The sequence below is a fragment of the Loxodonta africana genome, chromosome 6 (genome assembly GCF_030014295.1).
Source record: "Loxodonta africana isolate mLoxAfr1 chromosome 6, mLoxAfr1.hap2, whole genome shotgun sequence".
Lineage (NCBI taxonomy): Eukaryota > Metazoa > Chordata > Mammalia > Proboscidea > Elephantidae > Loxodonta > Loxodonta africana.
The window spans coordinates 70603997-70626787 of record NC_087347.1 but is presented as its reverse complement, the minus strand read 5'-3'; positions in this window follow the sequence as shown (position 1 = coordinate 70626787).

The following is a 22791-nucleotide window of genomic DNA, read 5'->3' as shown; positions in this document are numbered from 1 at the left end:
TCTATCACCTCTGTGAACCTTTTTTGGACTGCCGCAAATTTAAAGTAAACTCTTCTGAGCTTCTGTAGCATTTATTTTTTGTGGTACTTGCTTGGCATTTACAATTTTTTGCATATTATAGAGTCTCTCTTTCTCCCTCATTAGTTCTCTCTTCATGGGCATGTATTCTCTGTCTCATGAGTAACAAGTAGCCAGTTGCCATCGAGTTGATTCCAGTTCGTGGCATCCCATGTGTGTCAGAATAGAACTGTGTTCCATAGAGTTTTCAATGGCTGATTTTTCAGAAGTTGATCAGGCTTTTCTTCCCAGGTGCCTCTGAGTGGACTTGAACCTCCAACCTTTTGGTTAGCAGCTGAGTGTGTCAACCATTTGTACCACTTAGGGACTCCCTCTCATGAGAACCTTATAGGTAATATCAGTCCTATACTATTTGTTGAATATTGAATGTGATTTTATCCAGTCAAAGCTTATAGTGCTACTTGTTGAGTGCTTCTTCTACCAGGTGAGGAATATGATAAAGACCTATTTGCTAAGTATTTTTAATATTTCATTACGGTGCTTGACCATACAATAAGATACAAATAGATAAAGGAGGAGGAGCCATAGAATTCCCTCCTTATTCTTCAAGTACATTCTTTAGATTTAATACATTATAAACCAACAAAGAATGTGAATGTTGTCTAAAATGATCCCTTTTATTCTTATAGAATATAATTTATAATGCTTTTGGTTGTTGAGACTTTTCAATATTTACTGTATTACTTGCTATAGTCATTTGAGTACTGTGTCGAAACAAAGCTGTTGGAAAAGGATCTTTGAGACCAAAAAAGGTCTAGTGCTATTTTTCAAGCGAGATCCGGAGATAAATGTAGCACTTACAAGAGTGTAATCTGGAGGCAGAAAGTCCTGGGTGCAAATCCTGGGACAGATTACTCAGTGGTTTTAAACTCAGCATCCCTCCCTTAAAAGTGGGACTGATAACGTTCCTACTTCTCTGAGTTGTTTGTGAGGATGAACAAAGATAATAGATACAGATAGCTTAGCATGATGTCTAATGCTTAATAAATATTCCCTACTCTAGGGGGAGCAAATAATTTGGTCTCCATTACTAACTGACAGGTTGGCAGCTTGAACCCGCTCAGTGGTGCAATGGATGAAAGGCCTGATGGTCTGTTTCTGTGAAGATTATAGCTAAGAAAACCCTGTGGAGCTGCATTGTAACACATGGGGTCACCATGAGTCAGAGTCAACTCAATGGCAACTGGTTTGGTTTCTAGACAGGATGAATTTTAAGAATTGTAATAGGTGGCTAAGATGGAAAGATGGGTTGAGGTAGAGAAATGTTTACATATATGATAGAAATTTATTGAGCTCCCAGGTGCTAGGCACAGACTATTAAAAATTAGTATTGAAAAGATATTGAGAAGGGAACAAGAATTGTAGGGAGTCAGGCTGGAGAGTAAGTAAAGATCAGCAGTTATTGATATTTAGCAAAATAGTGGTGGTACATTTTAAGAGAGGAAAGTAAAACAGCACTTCATAGACAATTATGAGAGAAATGGCTGAGCACTCTTCCAATTAAATTAGTGCCCAAGACCCCAGAAGAAGCCTGGAAGAGTAAAGGATGAAAGAGACATCAGAGAGAACATTGAACACTGCTTCCAGCTTACTGCATCATTCTGGGCAGCGCAAAAAACTTAAATCCATCACATTTCTGTTCAATTTTTTTCCTCCAAAGGACGTGTGGATTCACATAGGTGGTATTTTGAGGGTCAGGTGTCATAAACTAAAATGCTGTGATGGTTTACATGGGTTGAATTTACCATCCTTAAAGATAGAGAAGGAGCCCTGGTGGTCTAGTGGTTAAGAGCTTAGCTGCTAACTAAAAGGTTGGTGGTTTGAACCCATCAGCACCTTCACAGAAGAAAGGTGTAACAATATGCTTCCGTAAAGTTTTATGGCCTTAGAAACCCTATGGGGCAGTTCTACCCTGTCCTATAGGGTCATTATGGGTTAGAATCAACTAGATGGCAATGGGATTAAAGATAGAGAGATTCAGATTGCTGTATTCTGTTGACATCAAAGTTAAAACAGAACAGTCAACCACATTCATGATTTTATCGCTGCAGAAGTATGAAATTACTCCCACTACCTACTCTGGTAGTGGAGAATGTGAATTGTGTCAATTGTGAATGAATCTGTAACTATTTCCATGGGTCTGTGAAAATATAACCTCAAACTGGAAAAAAAAAAAAAAGCTTGCTGCGAAAAGGACACTTTGAGGTTTAATTAGTGGCCAAGTGATTCATCCACCACTCATCCTTCGATTTGTCGTACCGTAGGGCCATCTGTTGCTGTGATACTGGAAGTTATGCCACTAGCATTTCAAACACCAGCAGGGTCACCCATGGTGGACAGGTTTCAGCTGAGCTTCCAGACTAAGAAGAAGGACTTAGTGGTCTACTTATTAAAAAAAAATGGTCAGTGAAAACCTTATGAATAGTAGCAAAACATCATCTGATATAATGACGGAAGATAAGCCCCTCAGGTTGAAAGGTACTCAAAATACGGCTGAAGAAGAGCTGCTTCTTCAAAGTTGAGTTGAACTAAATGATGTAAATGGAGTTGAGCTTTTGGGACCTTCATTTGCTGATGTGGCATGACTCAAAATGAGAAGAAACAACTGCAAACTTCCATTAGTAATTGAAATGTGGAATGTACGAAGTATGAATCTAGGAAAACTGGAAGTTGTCAAAAATGAAATGGAATGCATAAAGATCGATATCCTAGGCATTAGTGAGCTGAACTGGATTGGTACTGGCCATTTGGAATCAGACAATCTTGTGGTCTACTATGTAGGGAATGACAAATTGAGGAGGAATGACACTGCGTTCATTGTCAAAAAGAACATGTCAAGATCTATCCTGAAGTACAACTTTGTCAGTGATAGGATAATATTCATACACCTACAAGGAAGATCAGTTAATACGACTACTATTGAAATTTATGCACCAACCACTAAGGCCAAAGATGAAGAAATTGAAGATTTTTACTAACTTCTGCAGTCTGAAATTGATCAAACATGTAATCAAGATGCATTGATAATTACTGGTGATTGGAATGTGGAAGTTGGAAACAAAGAAGAAGGATCCTGTAGTTGGAAAATATGCCCTTGGTGATAGAAACGATGCCAGAGATCACATGATAACATTTTGCAAGATCAGTGATTTATTCATTACAAATACCTTGTTCAACAACAGAAACGGCGACTATACACGTGGACCTCGCCAGTAGAAGATGCAGGAATCGAATCAAGCATATTTCTGGGAAAAGACGATGGAAAAACTCAATATCATCAGTCAGAACATGGCCAGGGGCCGACAGCAGAACTGGCCATCAGTTGCTCATAAGCAAGTTCAAGTTGAAGCTGAAGAAAATTAAAACAACTCCATGAGAGCCAAAGTACAATCTTGAGTACGTCCCACCTAAATTTAGGAACCATCTCAAGAATAGATTTGATGCATTGAACACTAATGACTGAAGACCAGACAAGTTGTGGGATGACATCATACATGAAGAAAGCAAAAGGTCACTAAAAAGGCAGGAAAGAAAGAAAAGACCAAAATACATGTAAGAAGAGACTGTGAGACTTGCTCTTGAACATAGAGTAGCTAAAGTGAATGGAAGAAATGGTGAAGTAAAAGGGCTGAACAGAAGATTTCAAGGGGCAACTTGAGAAGACAAAGTAAAGTATTACCATGAAATGTCCAAAGACCTGGAGTTAGAAAACCAAAAGGGAAGAACACGTTTGGCATTTCTCAAGCAGAAAAACGGAAGAAAAAATTTAAGCTTCGAGTTGCAATATTGAAGGATTCTACAGACAAAATATTGAATGACACAGGAAACATTAAATGAAGATGTAAGGAACACACAGAGTCACTATACCAAAAAGAATTGGTTCAATGTACAACCATTTCAGGAGGTAGCACATGATCAATAACTGCTGGTACTGAAGGAAGAAGTCCAAGCTGTACTGAAGCATTGGCGAAAAACAAGGCTCCAGGAATTGACAGAATACCAATTGAGATGTTTCAAAAAATGGATGAAGTGGTCAATAATCTATGCCAAGAAATTTGGAAGACAGCTACCTGGCCAACCGACTGGAAGATATCCATATTTGTGCCCATCCTGAAGAAAGGTAATCCAACAGAATGTGGAAATTATCGAACAATATCATTAATATCACCAAACAAAAAAACCAAAACTGTTGCCCTCGATTCAATTCTGACTCATAGCGACCCTATAGGACAGAGTAGAACTGCCCTATAGGGCTTCCAAGAAGTGGCTGGTAGATTTGAACTGCCAACCTTTTGGTTAGCAGCTGTAGCTTTAACCACTGTTCTACCAGGGCTCCATGTGCCACCAGGGCCTCATTAATATCACATGCAAATAAAATTTTGCTAAAAATCATTCAAAAGCACCTACAGCATTACATCAACAGGAAGCTGCCAGAAATTCAAGCCAGATTCAGAAGAAGTCGTGGAATGAAGGATATCATTGCTAATGTCAATGGATCTTGGCTGAAAGCAGAGAATACCAGAAAAATGTTTACCTGTGTTTTATTGACTATGCAAAGGCATTAGACTATGTTTATCATGACAAATTATGGATTACATTGCAAAGGATAGAAATTCCAGAACAATTAGTTGTGCTCATGTGGAACCTGTAATTAGACCAAGAGGTAGTTGTTCAAACAGAACAAGAGGATACTGCGTGGTTTAAAATCAGAAAAGGTGTTTGTCAGGGTTGTATCCTTTCACCATACTTGTCCAACTTGTATGCTTAGCAGATAATCCCAGAAGCTGGACTATATGAAGAAGAACATGGCATCGGGATTGGAGGAAGACTCATTAACAACTGGCGATATGCAGATGACACAACCTTGCTTGCTGAAAGTGAGGAGGACCTGAAGCACTTAATGATGAAGATCAAAGACTACAGCCTTCAGTATGGATTACAGCTCAAAATAACGAAAACAAAAATCCCCACAACTGGACCAATAAGCGGCATCATGATAAACGGAGAAAATATTGATGTTGCCAAGGATTTCATTTTAGTTGGATCTACAATTAACACCCATGGAAGCAGCAGTCAAGAAATCAAATGACGTATTGCGTTGGGCAAATCTGCTGCAAAAGACTTCTTTTAAGCGTTAAAAGTAAAGATATTACTTTGAGGACTAAGGTGCACCTGATCGCCACCATGATGTTTTCAATCACTTCATATGCTTGGGAAAGCTGGACAATGAATAAGAAAGACTGAAGAAGAATTGATACACTTGAATTATGGTGTTGGTGAAGAATATTGAATATACTATGGGCTCTCTTGAAAGATGTACAGCCAGAACGCTCCTTAGAAGGGTGGATGTAGAGATCTTGTTTCACGTACTTTGGACATGTTATCTGGAGGGATCAGTCCCTAGAGAAGGACATCATGCTTGTTAAAGTCAGGAAAAAAGAGGAAAACCTTCAATGAGATGGACTGACACAGTGGCTGCAACAATGGGCTGAAGCATAGCAATGATTGTGTGGATGGCGCAGGACCAGGCAGTGTTTAGTTCTATTGTACATAGGGTCGCTATGAGTCAGAACTGACACGACAGCACCTAACAACAACAATAACTTAGCAAACCAAACCCACTGCTATCAAGCTGATTTCAACTTATAGCAACCCTTTAGGACAGAGGAGAGCTGCCTCATAGGGTTTTTAAGGCTGTAGTCTTTAGGGAAGTTGACTGCCTTATCTTTCTCCCATGGAGTGGCTGGTGGGTTCTACTACTGACCTTTCAAGCAGCAGCCAAGTGCTTAACCACTGTACTACCAGGGCTAACGGATGCTGCTTTATAAACAGAGAGTATTTTATTTTTCCTAATTGCCTAAGACCTAATTGTTAAAATAGTGTCAGTATTCAACTGCTTGTATGAGTGACTATAATATAGAAATGTTTATACCTCCTTCTACATTTGAAACTTAAGCTACATTTCAAATACATTAAGTGTGTTGGCTTCACTGTAGGGGGCAAGAAATTAATAATTTATGAAGGAATTGTAGAAAAGATCTATTCAAGGTAAATAGACAAAATGAACTCTACAGGACAAATTAAAACTATAGTATTTCTCATTCAGGCAAAGATAGCATACTATTTGTTTCTAAAAACCTTAAACTGGCTTTAAGAGCAATTTAAATTTCTTTGGACTAACCTGCCAAGAAGCACAATTTATTCTTCTGTTTTGACTACAAATGAAAGCACACATGCAACTATAATAATCTATTTTTCTAACAGCATATGGTTCCTTTGCAAATGTCAAAAACAGCTGTGTTTATATTTCTGAAGATGCTTTGGAATTTGTTACATGGTGAAGCTATTGAAGAACTGTTGAAGTTTGCTCTTGTTGAAGGCTTATGATTTTTTGGCTTGGCCCTTGATTTGGAAAAATGCATATAATTTACAAGAAAGTGTAGTAGGTTCCTTAACTGGTCCCATATAATCACAAACTATTGTAACTTACATATTTTATTACACTAAATATGTTTTCTGAGTGGACAAAGGTCATGAAGGTACTGCTTTATCGTTGTCCCTGACTCAGTATTCATCGCAATGAAAAGGCAGGCTATACCCAGGTTATTTATAAATGAAGGCTGATAGTACAAGTTTTCCAGTTCTGCCCCCCTTTCAGTTTTAGTTACAGAAACATAATGATCACTTTGAACTCAGGACCAATAGAGTTTAACTTAAAGCTTTCTAAATTAAGAGTATGTAGTATTAGACATACTTTAATAAAATTAAAAAACATATTTGGGTTGCAAAAAATCCAAAAATTTAAATATTTTTTTCCTCCCTTATTCTTAGAAGGCTACTCTAGAGGCAGCTGTCTTGGTAAAGGAGGAAAATTCATTACACTTTTAGTTTCATCTGTTTCTTTTGTTCAATTTAAGTACATTTAACATTGTTATTAAAAAATAGCATGCATGCTGTGCTTCTGGTTTTGTAAAACTCTTTCTGTGTGATCAGCTCTCTGTCTATGAGATCATCTATCACTTTTACAATTGTCTGTCTATATAGAGATGTCAGGAAGGATGTCCACCGAATGCTAACAAGGGTTGTTTCTAGATGGTAGGGTTTTTTTTGTTTTTCCTTTATAGTACTTTTCTATATTGTTTAAGTTAAAAAAAATAATGATTCATTAAAAGTAGAAATAATAAAGCCATTACTTTAAAAGATAAGAAAAATAGAAAAATGCATTTGGTAACCACAGTACTTTGCATTTTTTGCCAGTGAAAGGCCCCAGAGGAATTAGATAATGCATCTCATATGCCAATTCCTGAATAATTAAATAAAAATGTCTGTAATATGTATGGATGTACACATGAGTCAAATAAATGATAGATAAGGTCTATCATTCATTTCTTCAACAGGGAATTCAGTGCTTGAGCGTCACATATGTTCAATTTTCATCCTACCAGTTGGAAACAAGCTCTGAATTGTGCTGATAAAAGCGGAACTCATGATTAGCAAAGGGATAATTTTGTTTTAAGAAAAGTATACCTCCAGCATAAGTAAAATGGAGAACCAAGAAATATGGAAACCTATAGCTCTGATTGTCATTTGTCCATACTTACAAAGCAAAACTGAAGAAATATTATTCTTAATGTTAAAAGTAAGCTTGTAAAGATACAAGCAACTTTTTATAAAATGCTTATTCTTTTTTTTTTCCTAATGTTTATTGTTAATAAACTTTACTTTTTCCTAGAGAGCAACACCAAAATATTCTTTTATTTCTGTTGTAGAAAGACTTAGGAACTTAATAGTGGTCTGTGAGATAAGCAAACACTACAAAATCAGGTCTAGTAAGACTCGATGGCAGTGGTTTTTTTTAAGGCTCTAGGAGGCTAGTTAAGGATTAGATAACCACTATGAGAAAACGCTAGTCCTTTTGCTGGTTTTACTTTGAAATAGGCTTGTTTCACCAGCAACTTGATAGCTCTAGGTATGTGTGAAAAATCTTAAAATACGTATTTTTCCTAACTGTATTAAGAAGCTTCAGCTGGCTGAAATTATTAAACAAAATTCTGCCTCTGTTTTTGCTTGTTCTCTATCCATCACCTCTTCCTCTGGTAACAGCCCCTCACTTTTTCTGTAGGGAAAGGAATAGCCGATTCTCCCGCCCAAGGTGGTGACACCAACTCTGAGGCCTATGCCTGGGTTGCATTTGGGGAGTTGTTCGTGTTGGCTGTGGGGTGTCCTGCAAGTCTAGTTCCCTGGCTCCTGAAGATTACTGAGGTTGATCTTGTTTAAACTATATTGAGTAGGTCCAATATTTGCCACTCAGAACCCTGTGTGATACACTGCCCTCAAGCAGCTTATAAGCTCAGTAGTAAGGGAGATCAGACAAATCCAGAAATAACTTTAAGTGCTTTATGGGAGCTTAGGACTGTGTCTACACTGCACAAAATGAATTGGCAGTGTGGCAAGCATCCAGTTGCTGTAATAAATTTGGCAGCCCACTGGGTACAGGGGACTTCAAAGTAGATTATAAGATCTCTGGAGAAGAGAATTTCACAGCTTTCACTGGCAACTTACCATTAGCTGCTTTGTAGACCTGGCAATGGAGAAGTAAATTAGGTTTTTTTTTTCTTCATCGCTTTTGTTTCCCAAGAACTTTCTGTCTTTCTTAGCTCAAAGTGGCAATTTTGGTCTAAATAGATGATAGAGATTTCAATTCCAATTGCTTCTGGCTTTGTTTCATAGTTTGACTGTTTTCAGTTCTTCCTGTTTCTAAAACCTTCTGTGCTCCACGTTACACTTTGTACGTATCTTTATTATAGAATGATTGCTGTTTATTGCAATTATGTGCGTGCCTGTCTATCTCCTCCAAGGCACAAGCTGTAACCTATTCATCTGCCCAACCCTGGATTTTCTACTGTATCCATTCACTGCTATGTTTAGTATTATGCAGAATTCACATGCCATAATTACAAAAGCTATATATATATATATTTTTTAAATTTTTATTGAACTTCAAGTGAATGTTTACAAATCAAGTCAGTCTGTCACATATAAGTTTATATACACCTTACTCCATACTCCCACTTTCTCTCCCCCTAATGAGTCAGCCCTTCCAGTCTCTCCTTTCGTGACAATTTTGCCAGCTTCCAACCCTCTCTACCCTCCCATCCCCCCTCCAGACAGGAGATGCCAACACAGTCTCAAGTGTCCACCTGATACAAATAGCTCACTCCTCATCAGCATCTCTCTCCTACCCACTGCCCAGTCCCTTCCATGTCTGATGAGTTGTCTTCGGGAATGGTTCCTGTCCTGGGCCAACAGAAGGTTTGGGGACCATGACCGCCAGGATTCCTCTAGTCTCAGTCAGACCATTAAGTATGGTCTTTTTGTGAGAATTTGGGGTCTGCATCCCACTGATCTCCTGCTTCCTCAGGGGCTCTCTGTTGTGCTCCCTGTGAAAGCTATATATTTTTAAGAGGAATTGTCCATGTGCCCCACTGTGGTCCTGCTAGAAGGTGCCACATCCCATGCTGTGTTAAAATGGTAAAGTAAGAGAAGTACATTCCTATATCTGCTCTTCTTGAGGCTCTTTCTGCTACTGTTCCCATCTAGGTGTACCCTTACCTCCCAGCCTGTAGTGGATTAAGTCAGCTCTAAGCACTAACTACGTCCGGCTACTAACCAAAAGTCTGGCAGTTTGAATCCACCAGCTGCTCCTTGGAAACACTGTGGGGCAGTTCTATTCTGTCCTATAGGGTCGCTATGAGCCGGAATCGACTGGACAGCAACGGATTAGGTTTGGGTTTGGAAGAAGCACTAACTGGCAATGTTCTGTCTTAACCTGGTTATATGAGTGGTCACTTATTGTTTTTTACCTGTACATATTTAACATACTCTTCTGCACGTATGCCATATTTTACAATACAAAGTTAAATAATGCGCAGTAAATGTATACCCACCCCTGCAAATACTGGGTTTCCCTCTGAATGACAGCCAAGTTTCCTTTAATGTTTTAAGCTTCTTCTAAAGACAAGAGTGAGACACTGACAGTATTAAATACTAGGATGACGTAGAAAAACAGCATTGTAAGATGGATTAGATGGGAAGAGGTGGAAGTTAAGAAGACCATCTAGGGGTGCATTCAATACCTTCGATGGGAGATAATGAAAGCTTGAGGCAACAGAGAAGACAGAAAAACATATAAAAGACACTCTGAAGGAAAGATGGGAAGCAGTTAGTGACCAACGGAAAAAGAGGAGGGACAAGACCAGATACAGATCTTAGAGTCCCCAAGAACGGAAATAATATTGCTGTGCTCCATCTCCACCACAAGACATTGCAGATAAACTTGTATTTTTCAAAGTGACACAAAATTATGTATATGCTTAAATAAAAATAACACATTTTTGTGTTTTCTGATTGGCAAACTCTGGATAGTTGAAGTTAGACTTTTCTTTCTTTTTGTGAAGGGTGTGAGTGGTGTGTGAGTGCCACTAGACTTACCACTGGGTACTCCTCCATTGCTCACGTGGCCTTCCAATGTCCAGAAATTCTCCATGTTCAGATCTTTCTCCATCTTCCAGATTCAAATGTATCTCCCTGCTCTCCTAGTCCTTTTGGACTTTGTTCTCTGCTAGTAGGTCATGGACAGTGATGGGGGTTGGTGCGTATTTATGGTGTTATGGATTGAATTGTGTCCCCACAAAATATGGGTTGAAATCCTAACCCTTGTACCTGTAAATATGACCCTGTTTGGAAATAGGTGGTTACTGAAGTCATATCCAAGTAGGGTGGATCCTAAACCTGATCACTTCTGAGTTATAAAAAGAGCAGAATAGATACAGAGACACACACAGAGGGAAGACAGAAGCCAAGGAACACTAAGGAATGCCAAGGAACTCACAGACTACTGACAAGGAGAGATGTCCCTGTAGAGCCATGCCTTAGATTCAAACTTCTAGCCTCCTGAACTCTGAGAAAATAAACATTTCTCTTTGAAGCCACCCACATGCGGTATTTCTGTTGGCAGCACTAGGTAGTTATAACACAAGGCATCACATTTACACATGAACCAGGACTTAAAAATTGTTTTTTTTTTTTTTTTTTTACAGATCCTAAGGAGTCCTAAGGAGTCCCTGGGTGGCACAAATGGTTAGGTGTTGGACTACTAATTGAAGGTTGGTTGTTTAAACCCACTCAGAGGCTCCAGATTCAACTTCTAGCTCAACTACTTAATATTTGACCTTGGACAAGTTATTTGACCTTTTATTGTGCTTCAGTTTCCTTATGGAAAAACAGGGAAAATGGTACTTTCCTGATATGGTCATTGTGAGGATTAAATAAAACAACATATGAAAAGTATTTTAGGGAGGGGATGATGGGAGAAACTGCTTACTGGTGACTGGGTTTTATTTTGGAATGATGAAAATGTCTTGGAATTGCATAGAGGTGGTGGTTGTACCACGTTGTAAATGTACTAAATGCCACTGAATTGTTTGCTTAAAAGTGGTTAACTTTATGTTATACGAATTTCAACCCAATAAATTAAAAAAAGAGTATTTAAGGACAATTTCTAGCACATAAAAAAAAAAACCAAAAACCCACTGCCGTCAAGTCGATTCCGACTCATAGCGACCCTATAGGACGGAGTAGAACTGCCTCATAGAGTTTCCAAGGAGCACCTGGCGGATTTGAACTGCTGACCTCTTGGTTAGCAGCTGTAGTGCTTAACCACTACGCCACCTGAACACTGAATCAATATTTGCTATCTTTTATTTTACTCTTAAAAAACTGAGGTCCAGTAATTGCTGTTGGATCACTGTAAAATTAGGATTAAAAACCAAAAACAAACAAACAAAAAAACCCAAACCTACTGCCATCAAGTCAATAGCGACCCTACATGACAGAGTAGAACTTCCCCATACGATTTCCAAGGAGCACCTGGGGGATTCAGACTGCTGACGTTTTGGTTAGCAGATGAGGCTGTTAACCACCGCGCCACCAGGGTTTCCAGAGCTAGGATTACAACTACAATAATCAGAGCTTCTGTATACCCCTTAGCTCTCTGGGGTTCTTGAAACCAGGAGGAAGGGAGAGCACCAGGTTATAATTAAGAATCTTTCTGTCTAGGTCCGAGAGAGAAAATGTAACCTGATGCCAAAAGCACTACATTTTATTTCCCCACAATAGTGAGAAGGATGGCTTTAATGAGAAGGCAGAGCAGAGGACGGCCTGCCTGCCATGGGGTCCCTTGCCCCACTCCCACACCCTACCTGTTATTTTGCCATTTTTTGCTTTTAGTAAAAGACTCTGGTTAAAATATAAATGCTATCAGAAGCAATTATATATTAATCTCCTGTATTAGTTATCTGTTGCTGTGTAACAGATCACCCAAAAACTTAGTGGCTAAAAACAATAATAATCATGTATTATCCCTCACAGTTCCTGTGGATCAGAAATTCTGGAGTGTCTTGGCTGGGTGACTCTGGGTCAGGATCTCTATGAGGCTGCAGTCAGATGTCAGCTGAGCTGCAGTCCTCTGATGGCTTGACTGGGTCTGAGGGTTCACCCCCAAGGTCGATCACGCATGAAGCTAGCAGGCCAGTTCTCTCCCTGTGGCCTCTCTACAGGATGCTTCAGTGTCCTGATGACATGGTTACTGACTTCCTCCAAAAGGAACAATCCAAGAAATCAAGGCAGAAATTGCAGTGCCTTTATAACATAGTCTCAGCAACCACACAGCATCACTTCTGCATGTTCTATTTGTCATACGAGTTAGCTCTGATTCAATGTGGGAGGGCGCTATCCAAGAGCATGAAGACCAGGAGACAAGGATCATTGGGGACCATATTGAAAGCTGGCTACCACACCCACCTTTAGGTCCAATCTTAGTTATGAGTCAACCCAGGAATAGGAGAAATATGGGGCCGGACCAAGGTCTGGAGGGAGGCCTTAAAGTGGTTCTGATGGGGGAGGTGGGAAGACCCAAAAGTGAGCTTTATCAACTTTTCCCTGCTCTAATGTAGGGCCCAAAAGGCAGCTTGGATCAGGAAGGAGAAGCCCCTAAAGGAAGCTACAGATCTCACAAGCTAGCACGTCCTTGCCTGAAAAGGTACAAATAAAATCTTCTTTTATGCAATTGGATACAACTTTGAAACTCTTGACAAATTTCCTGATAATCACTGTCACCTGGTTGGCTGGGTCAGCAGGTTTTGATGGGGGCTGCTGCTGCTACTACCAACTTACTGTGTGTGTGTAGTGGCAATTTGGTCTCTCCATACTTTACTGTCCCCATCTTTGCAATGTGTATGACAATAGTCATTCATTGGTGGTTGTTTGGAAACACAGATTTATCATTACAAATAAAAAAAAACACAGTATATTTTCATATTATTATTTTGCTTTAAAATGTTCTTTAGTCTGTTTAAAAGATAGTATAAAGATCCTCAAAGATGCATTAATCAAAACATTTCCTTGCTCATTTTTCTTTCAGTTTTAGTTTTCAAAAATATCCAAAGGCTACATCCATTACATGATAATGGAGCTGCAAAATCTTATTTAATTGCCATGAACATATTTATTGGAGTGATGGAAAAGAAAAAATATGTAATTCTGCAAACTGCTATCAATTTAAAAGAATCAAAACAACCTCTGTTAACAGGCAAGAGAGTGCTTCCTCTTGTTCTCTCTCTCTTTCTCCCTCTCCTTTCTCCTCACTCACTCTAGCTCTACAAACCTGGACAAAACAGGAGACTTTGGACCAGAGCATTTTCTGTACTTAGCGGTGCAGGAGATCCCTGAGGCCTTGGAGACCCATAGCTCAGAATTTTAGGGAGATGAATGTATCTAATGGTTTTATTCCAATGCAAAGCTTTAAGGTGACTTACCAAGGAGGAGTTTCCAGAGTTTTCCTCTTCTGCACACTGAGAATGCACAGCAGCTGGATTGTGCTGAGTGACTTCGGGGCCATGAGCAGCCCCCCCCCCCCCCCCGCTGGCTGTGAGTTAACACGGTCCATTCCGTATTCACCTCTGTGATGGTGTGAGCATTCTTTAAAGGTGACTAACTGTGGCCTTGCTTATGCCAATGGTCTGATTCTTGAATTACAACATATTTTAATGGAATATTTTCCCCATAAACCTAAAAATAATAATCAAAAAATAGATAAAACACACAAGCTCAGGAACATCTAATATACCCAAATTTTTCCAGTGGATCCTGGTACCATTATATATACAGCTATATTACAATTCCAACTAAGAGGGTTGCTTCAAACTGGATCTCCTGCTGTCTATTTCTGGTTCCTCAGGGATCCTATGAAAAATCCAAGGAAATTCCTTACTGATTGGGGAGATAATAGACTATAACATATGGTCTGCACATGTGATTAGTATTCCTCTAAGGAAAAATGCAAAAGATTATATTTAGAATACAGGGTATGTGTTCTGTGGTTCTGGATGACTCGGGAGACCCTTAGATTCTTCATGTGGAATTTTCTAACTTAAAAGAGGAATCTGGAATTCTGTTTGGTGCGGACATTGGAGCCCATCTGAGTTTTTGCAGGTGTGAGGCCTGCCAAATTTTTACGCTTGTGTAGTGTCTTGAAATCTATTCATACTGCTCTTCAGACAGACAAAATTTTCTGAATTTCAGGGTCTCTAAGGGTTTTTTGACGCAGGTACCTTTTGGAGGAAAAAAAAAAAATCCATTAACTGTATGTCATTGGCCCCCAAATAAAATGGATTGAGCCTGTAATAGCATTGCCAGTTTTGCATCTACTGTAAACGAAGTAATTCTAAATTTCATTCCTTCTTGTCCTGATTTTCACCACAATCGTTTCATATTTGATGGTGGAACTAGAGAATGGAACATGATTTCTGATGAAATGTTGACACTTAAGTCTTGGTCCTGGAAGGCCACAGGCTAATTAGCCAGGATCACCTGTTGCCTTTGTCCAAGGCTGTGGCTCATCTGACCATCTCAGAAGCTCCTAAGTCCCCCTTGCATCTTCTGGTAAAGTATCGCATGCTGCAATATGAACTCCTTGTTTTGTACGTGTCTAACTTAAACCACAAAAATCCTGAAGAATGTAAGGGTTTCCAACAGCCTGTGCTAGGCCTTTCCACTTGAATAGCCTACTCTCAACTCAAAATCACTATCCCTTGTCCAATCCACCCCTCCAGTAAACTGGTTCCCCTTCTCAATTACCTGACTGCTGTCACTTGGGTGACACCTACTTCCCTTCCAGTCCACCAGGAGAGAACCCTGGGGATGTATACTTTTCTTCATTCTCTTACACTAACCTTTCTAAGCCCCTTTATTTTATTTTTCTCTTCAAGTGTTTGGATTCACTTTCCATTTTTCTTTTCTTTGATATCACATGTGAAGCTTTGCTTATAGTGATTTTCCAAGACTCCAATGTCCTTCCCATTCAATTCAGCATCAACCCTGTTGCGAGCGATTCGCCATGAACCAGCTCCCTCTCCGTTGCTATGATGCAACTGCCCCGGGCGGTAGGCATACCACAGCCATCTTAAACTCCTTTCCTTCTCTCTCAAGGGCCTCCTCTAATAAGACTCTACTCTGTCCTATAGGGTCGCTATGAGTCGGAATTGACTCGACAGCACTGGGGAACCTGAAACCCTGGTGGCCTAGTGGTTAAGTGCTACGGCTGCTAACCAAAAGGTCGGCAGTTTGAATCTGCCAGGTGCTCCTTGGGAAACTCTATGGGGCAGTCCTATCCTGTCCTATAGGGTCTCTATGAGTCAGAATCGACTCGAGGGCAGTGGGTTTGGCTAACCCGCACAGCCTGATTTCCTACTACTGCCAAAACAAACCTTCTGCTCCAAGCCCCAGCCCGATGCCATCGAGTCGATTCTGACTCATAGCGACCCTTCTGCTCCAGTCAAGTGAATTTCCTACTGTCTTTTAAGAAGCAGTGGTGCAGTGGTTAAAACGATTGACTGTTAAGCAAAAGGTTGGCGGTTTGCAACCACCAGCAGCTGGGTGGGAGAAAGATGTGGCAGCCTGGTTCTGTAGAGGTTTACAGCCTTGGAAACCCTATGGGTCACTATGAGTTGGAACTGACTTGAAGGTGCTGAGTTTGGTTTGGTTTTTATTCATATTAAGTTTTTACTTGCTTCTGTTTTTTTAAACCATTTTTTTCTTTTTGATATATTACTTGTTCCACCTTCCAAATCCCCAGATGTAGACCTCCGACTACCCTACCTCACAGTGGCTTCATGTTTCCCTGTGTCTAAAATCAACAAAACAGATAAAAACCATAAAAATGTGCTTTTACCCTTTGATTCAGTAATACCATTCTTAGAATTGTATTCTAAAAAATTAACCCACGAATTAGAAAAAAGTTCTTGTGCACAAAGCTCTCTCTCTGCCCAACACTACTGATGATAACATTGAAGAATTGGAAGCAAACTGAATGTCCAACAGTAGAAGGACAAAATAAATTATCATACATGACTCCGGAAATTGTGAATGTACAAAATGGATATGACAAAGACATTGTAGTTATATGAAATGTTTTTTAGAAAATGTAAGTATAAGTAAAAAATTAAAACAATATATTGTATGCATACAATCACTTAAAATCAGTCCTTAATATGAATGTTTTAAACAAGCTCGATCATCCCCCTTTTTGAAATGGTGAAAAAGGCTAATTTAAAATTGAAGACATTTCTGGCAAAAGAAAAACACACCCATTTGCAATGATCTATGTAAATAAATTTGAATGTTTGTTTAAAAAGAAGCTAACATCTTTTATGTGCCCACGACACATCCAGTTACTTTATATACTTATGATATACCCAGCGAGACAGGTAGTATTAGCTCTATTTTACAGAAGAAAAAACAGGTTCAGAGGGATTAAATAATTTTCTCAGGATCACACAGTAGGAAATGATACATTCAGGATTTTCATTTGCTTCTGATACATGCTAATCTAAATCTGAATCAGATAGAAATTTAAACATGTCTTCCTCATAAAATATCCACTAATGAGTACTTGATTATTAAATAATGTGTCTATTATAAACCTTAAAAATTACAAAGTGGGGCATGAGAGAAAGAGGGAGAGTTTTGAAATTGTTTACATGGATTTTTTCCCATAAGGATTAGCCAGAAATATGAGAGAAGTTAGTGAGGAAGGCCATGCAGGTGAGTGCCTTCTTGGAACTCTGTTTTGCCATTTTTAGCTTAAAGTTTATGATTCAGAGATGACAATGATAAATTTGTTCAAGCATTTGAATGACTTGCTTAGGATGTGTCTTAACAGAAAGACCACAAGTGGATGGCTTTAACAAAAAAAAGTTTATTTTCTCACAGTAAAGTAGGCTAAAAGTCCAAATTCAGGGAGTCAGCTCCAGGGGAACGCTTTCTGTCTGTCGGCCTTTCATCAATGTTCCCCTGGACTGCTTTCTTCGTGACACGAGGTCTGCAACCCTCTGCTTGCAGCCCTTTCCTTTTATTTCTTGAGAGATAAAAGGTGGTGCAGGCCACATACCAGGGAAACTCCCTTTACCTTGGATCAGGAAGGTGACCTGAGCAAGGGTGGTGTTATAATCCCACCCTAACCTCTCAACATAAAATTACAATCAGTAAAAGGAGGACAACCACACAATACTGGGAATCACGGCCTAACCAAGTTGGTACACACATTTTTGGGGGGACATAATTTAATCCATGACAGGATGCAATCATCCCTCAAAGCTATACAGAAGATTCACGATTTATCTGCAGACCAGCAATTCAGCTTGGTACTTGAAGACACCTTGGTTTCAAGTCATCTTTCAATTTTCCAGAGATTGTTGGCTGTCCAGATTCAGGTCTGTTTCTGGAGTGGCAGAGGTTCCTGTAACTATCTTCCATGCATGGAACTTAAGAAGCTGTGAGGTTTTGGCAATTTTTGGCTGCAAGTAACACTTTGATCTGCAGATAATCCTGTAAAAGTAATTTTGGCAATAAGGTAACTTTATTGAATTCATGGAACTGGTAGCCACCTGGGAAAAAGCATTTCAGAGATCCATGTATTTTTCTTTGGGATTTAAAGTGTAGATTCTGAATTGAAGAGGACAAGTGGATGTTATTTTCAAACTTCCTCCATGCTCTTTGAGCTGTCTGGGGTGGCCTAGGGATCAAGGATGAAGTGCTAGTGATTAGGTTATTAGATAGACCTTTGTCTCCACCCAAACTCTACTATGTTTTTCAGAGCCTACTGTTAAAAAATGCCATTAATCAAGAAGACGAAACTGTACATGCCTAAGAGAACTCAAAATTTATTTTACATTACTGTGGGCAGAAAAATTTTGGTGGTCAATTTAGAATTACTCACCAAGCACCAGCAGATAGTTCTCAGAACAGTGTATGGAGGTGCATGAATTGGGGCAATAGTGCTTGGAGAGCCCTGTGTTGCTAGAGTGACCAAGATGGGAAGGAAAGATTATCTGTTGTGTGAGAGCAGGGTGAAGGGAAGGAGGTGGCACTGAAGCTCATGTATAGCAAGTTCTTATTGAGGTAAAGGGGAGTGAAACAGACTGTAGCTCTTTCTCTGCACACAATTCAGGCCTCATATTGCATCGTTTTGGCTTCTTTTTGCATTCAAGTTTGCCCATATTGTATATTTTAACTTGAAATCCGCTGTGTAAAAATTCTGGGGCACGGAGGTAGTGGGGAAACCTTGACTTCCCCAGAAATAGCCCTAGGTTTTGTATGACCCTTGAGGTGGCACTACATTGATTAAAACGGATAGTTTTGTGGACTCTTTTCCTTGGTAAAGAATGATAAATTCAAGGCTTGGAATGCCTCATATTCACCAGCAGGTCTTAGCACTCTTACCAATACCTTGTTAAATAATTCAGCTGTGTGGTATTTGCTGATGTGGTATTAAAATCTCAGACAATTTTAAAAATTAAAGTTCATAAAGTGAGCAGGTTCAGGGATCAGGAAGTGCTGAAATTAGCCAAGGTGCATGGAACGACTAAGAACATTCACCAACCTTTCTATGTGAAAACCTAAACCCCATGATAGAGAAAAGAGACCCAATAAATTTCTTAAACAAACAAACAAAAAACCTTTTAAACCTACCTAAAGCCTCTTTTCTGATGGGAATTTAAAAACAGATATGGATTCTAAACTTATCTTGAAAATTCTACTCATTTGGATGATTTTTAAGCTAGATAGCTTGTGATTCAGCTTAGATGTTTTCTTAGCTTATATTTTCCCCCAAAAGAAGAATCCTGTATATATGTACATAAAATGAGCAAGGCATAGGTTATGTGCCTAAGTATACTATTTAGAGGCTCCATTAAACAGCAATTTTAGAGTTTGTACTTTCACACTGGGGTAACATGAATGGTGCCATTTTTAATAAAAGGATGACTTTGGCCAGCCATCCTTTTATTTCCCCCTTACTGGGATGTAAGCAACCTCAGAAGACCTTCTGGAGATGGTAAAGAAAAAAATCCTATCGTTCTATCAGTGACCTTTGGCAAGAAACTGCTCTCTTGAACTGCTCTTGTCTCTGGAGTGTTTGACAAAGGTTTCTTCTGGTCAAGCCATCGACAAGCCAAATGTCAAACAGCAGTGTAGCCATTTTTCATCTCAGGATAAGTGTTTCTCCAGTAAGATGATCAATTAGTCTTATTCACATTGCAATACACCTCACCACGTATTTTTATGCCATACAAAGATCTCTATAGTCCTATTACTTTATTATTAAAAAACCTCTTCATTTAGACTTCTGGCTATTATAACACATAATCAATCCAAACACACCTCATGTATGACCTAGTATATTGACATTTTCATTACATCAGTACATCCTCCAAAGGTGGATATTATGGGAAAAAAATTCTCTGTTCTCAAGGATATAAACTGAAGTCTTTCAATAGAAAACATCCCATTTTTGATAGAAATATACTTCTGGAAATGGTCTTTTTACTGAAGCAAAACTTATGTTTAATTACAATTCTTTAGAATTTCTTTTCTCTTGGAAACAAGGCATTTCATGGAGTTCCATGTAAGAAAAATTCGTTTACTTTTTGCTAAAAAGGCATTTAAGATGTCACATGATTCTAAAGAAAAGCCTAATATGGGAAATGTTAGGGGTACACTGTGAGAAGAACTCTACATATTTCTTTTGGAAATTTTTGACTGCTGTCTAGGGTTGTATAGATAGATATAGCTGTAGCCACTTGTTGAAATGCAACCAGATTTTAAATATAAGCAATTGTTTTTAATTTATTTTTTCATTAATGGTAACATCATTCACATCTACCCAGGTTTTTGAAGTAATTTTATGCAACATTTGAACAATTTATAAAGTTTGCCCAAGAGGTCCCTGCATTTTAAAGGGACCCATTGTCTTAGTGATCTTTCCTCTGCTCCTTCCAACAGTTTTGCTGAACTGCTCCAGGGATGGTTCTTTTCTTCCCTTGGAGGGCAACAGATGCAGCTCCTTTGGTCTGTTACCGGCCTGTGGAATTCCAAGAGGCAGACAACTTTCTGTTCCTTTATCCTGTTTCTGTCCCCTTCAGCCTAAGCCGATGGGTTTTCCGCTTTGGTAGTTAGTTAGATCCATTAGTCACAGACTTAATATCTTTAACAAAAGTTTGTGTAGCCATGTCTTTGGTGAAAATTATAGAACATGTGTCCTGGGTTTGTACAACAGAATTTTCCAAATATTTAAGTTCTGTTTTCATTTTGCACAGCTCATTTTTAAGTTCATCTTTTTCCTCTCACATTTTACTATAAGTGGCAGGGAGAAACGATGCAGTCCCTCTAAGATTTTGCTTAGAAATATGCTCACATCCAAATAACCAAATTCATCACTTACAAGTTCTACGTTCCACCAAACATTTGAAGGTAATTCGGGCACTTTCTTTGCCACTGCATAAAAAGCATCATCTTTCCTCTATTGTCTAATCACATGTTTATCATTTCCTTTTAAAGCCTCACGAGAAGCACATTTAACACCCACATTTCTAGCAACATTTTGTTGCTGGTGCCATATGTATTCTTTAAGACAATAAAGAATTTCTCTATGGTTCTCCTAACTTCCTCCTGAGCCCTCACTAGAATTGCCTTTGACGTCCATAATTCTACCAACAGTCTTTTCAAGGCAATCTAGGCTTTTGCTATTAAAAAAAAATAAAAATTAGGCACCTTGAAATTCTTCTAGTCTCCACCCATTACCTAATTCCAAAACCACTCCCTCAATTTAAGTATTTGTTAGAGCAGAACCCCACTCCCAGTACCAAATTCTGCCTTAGCTAGTGCCACTACAACAGAAATACCACAAATGGATGACTTTAACAAACAGAAATTTATTTTCTTACAGTTCAGGAGGCTAGAAGTCCAAATTCAGGGTGCTGGTTCTAGGTGAAGGCTTTTTCTCTCTGTTGGTTCTGAGAGAATGTCCTTGTCTCTTCAGCATCTGTTTCCTGGTTCCTTGGAGATCTCCATGTGGCTTGGCAGCTATCTTCTCCCATCTCCACTTGCCTAATCTGCTCCTTTCATACCTTGTAAGAGACTGACTCAAAACGTACTCTACACTAATTCTGCCTCATTAACAGAACACAAACAACCCATTTCCAAATGAGATTATAACCACAGGCATAGAGGTTAGGACTTATAATACATATTTTTGGAGGGGAAACCCTGGTGGCATAGTGGTTAAGTGCTATGGCTGCTAACCAAAGGGTCAGCAGTTTGAATCCGCCAGGTGCTTCTTGGAAACTCTATGGGGCACTTCTACGCTGTCCTACAGGGTCGCTATGAGTCGGAGTCAACTCAACGGCACTGGGTTTGGTTTTTTTTTTTGGAAGACACAGTTCAATCCATAACACCCATGGATGCTCTCAGTTTTAGAGACCTCTTTGTTTAGAAATTAGTGGAATTTAAGAAGACTTTCTGGAAATATTACTTGGGAGCTCAGAGTGCTTACACTTTTGAATATAAACTTTCAAGTCATTTTTGGAAGTGCAATAAAAATATAGCACTACATATATGTATACATGTGTGTTTAAATATATGTGTGTCTGTGTACAGTGAGAGAGAAAAATAGTTCCATGTCCAGAATCAGTCTTTAGTTAATGCAAGTCAGAAATTTGGAATATTTAACATATTTCAAAGAGCTGACTTAAAGTAACAATAACAAAATACTTTCTTACGTTTGAAAGTGAAACAAAAGTTCCAGTAAGCATTATAAATAGAACCATCGTCATTGATTCATTGGTTTATTAATTAATTCTTTCTTTCATATGACAAGCCATGACAAGCACCTATTTTGGGCCAGGTATTGTACAAGGCACTAAAGATACAAAGATAAATGACAATCTGTGCCCTCCTGGGGATTTTTTTTCCTCCTGGAGTTTTAATGTTTAATTTCATCAGTGCTTTTATTAGGCAGGAAAGGCAAGGGAGAAGAAGAGGAGATTATTGTCTAAGAACAGGATGAAGCTTGAGTGAGAATGCTACTCAGCTTTTCTTGGAAGATTCTGAAACCATTCTATTATTATCATGATCTCACTTTCTTCTTCAACTGAAATGGAACATACATACCCCTTTCCTCTCACATCAGGATAGGATTAATAATAAAAAGATAAGGGCATGGGATCTGGAGTCAGGTATGAGCTGGAATACTGATCCTGCTACCAACTTGAATATACTTTTTGTAATTTACACAGTTAGCCCCTCCGTAGATTGCTTTCC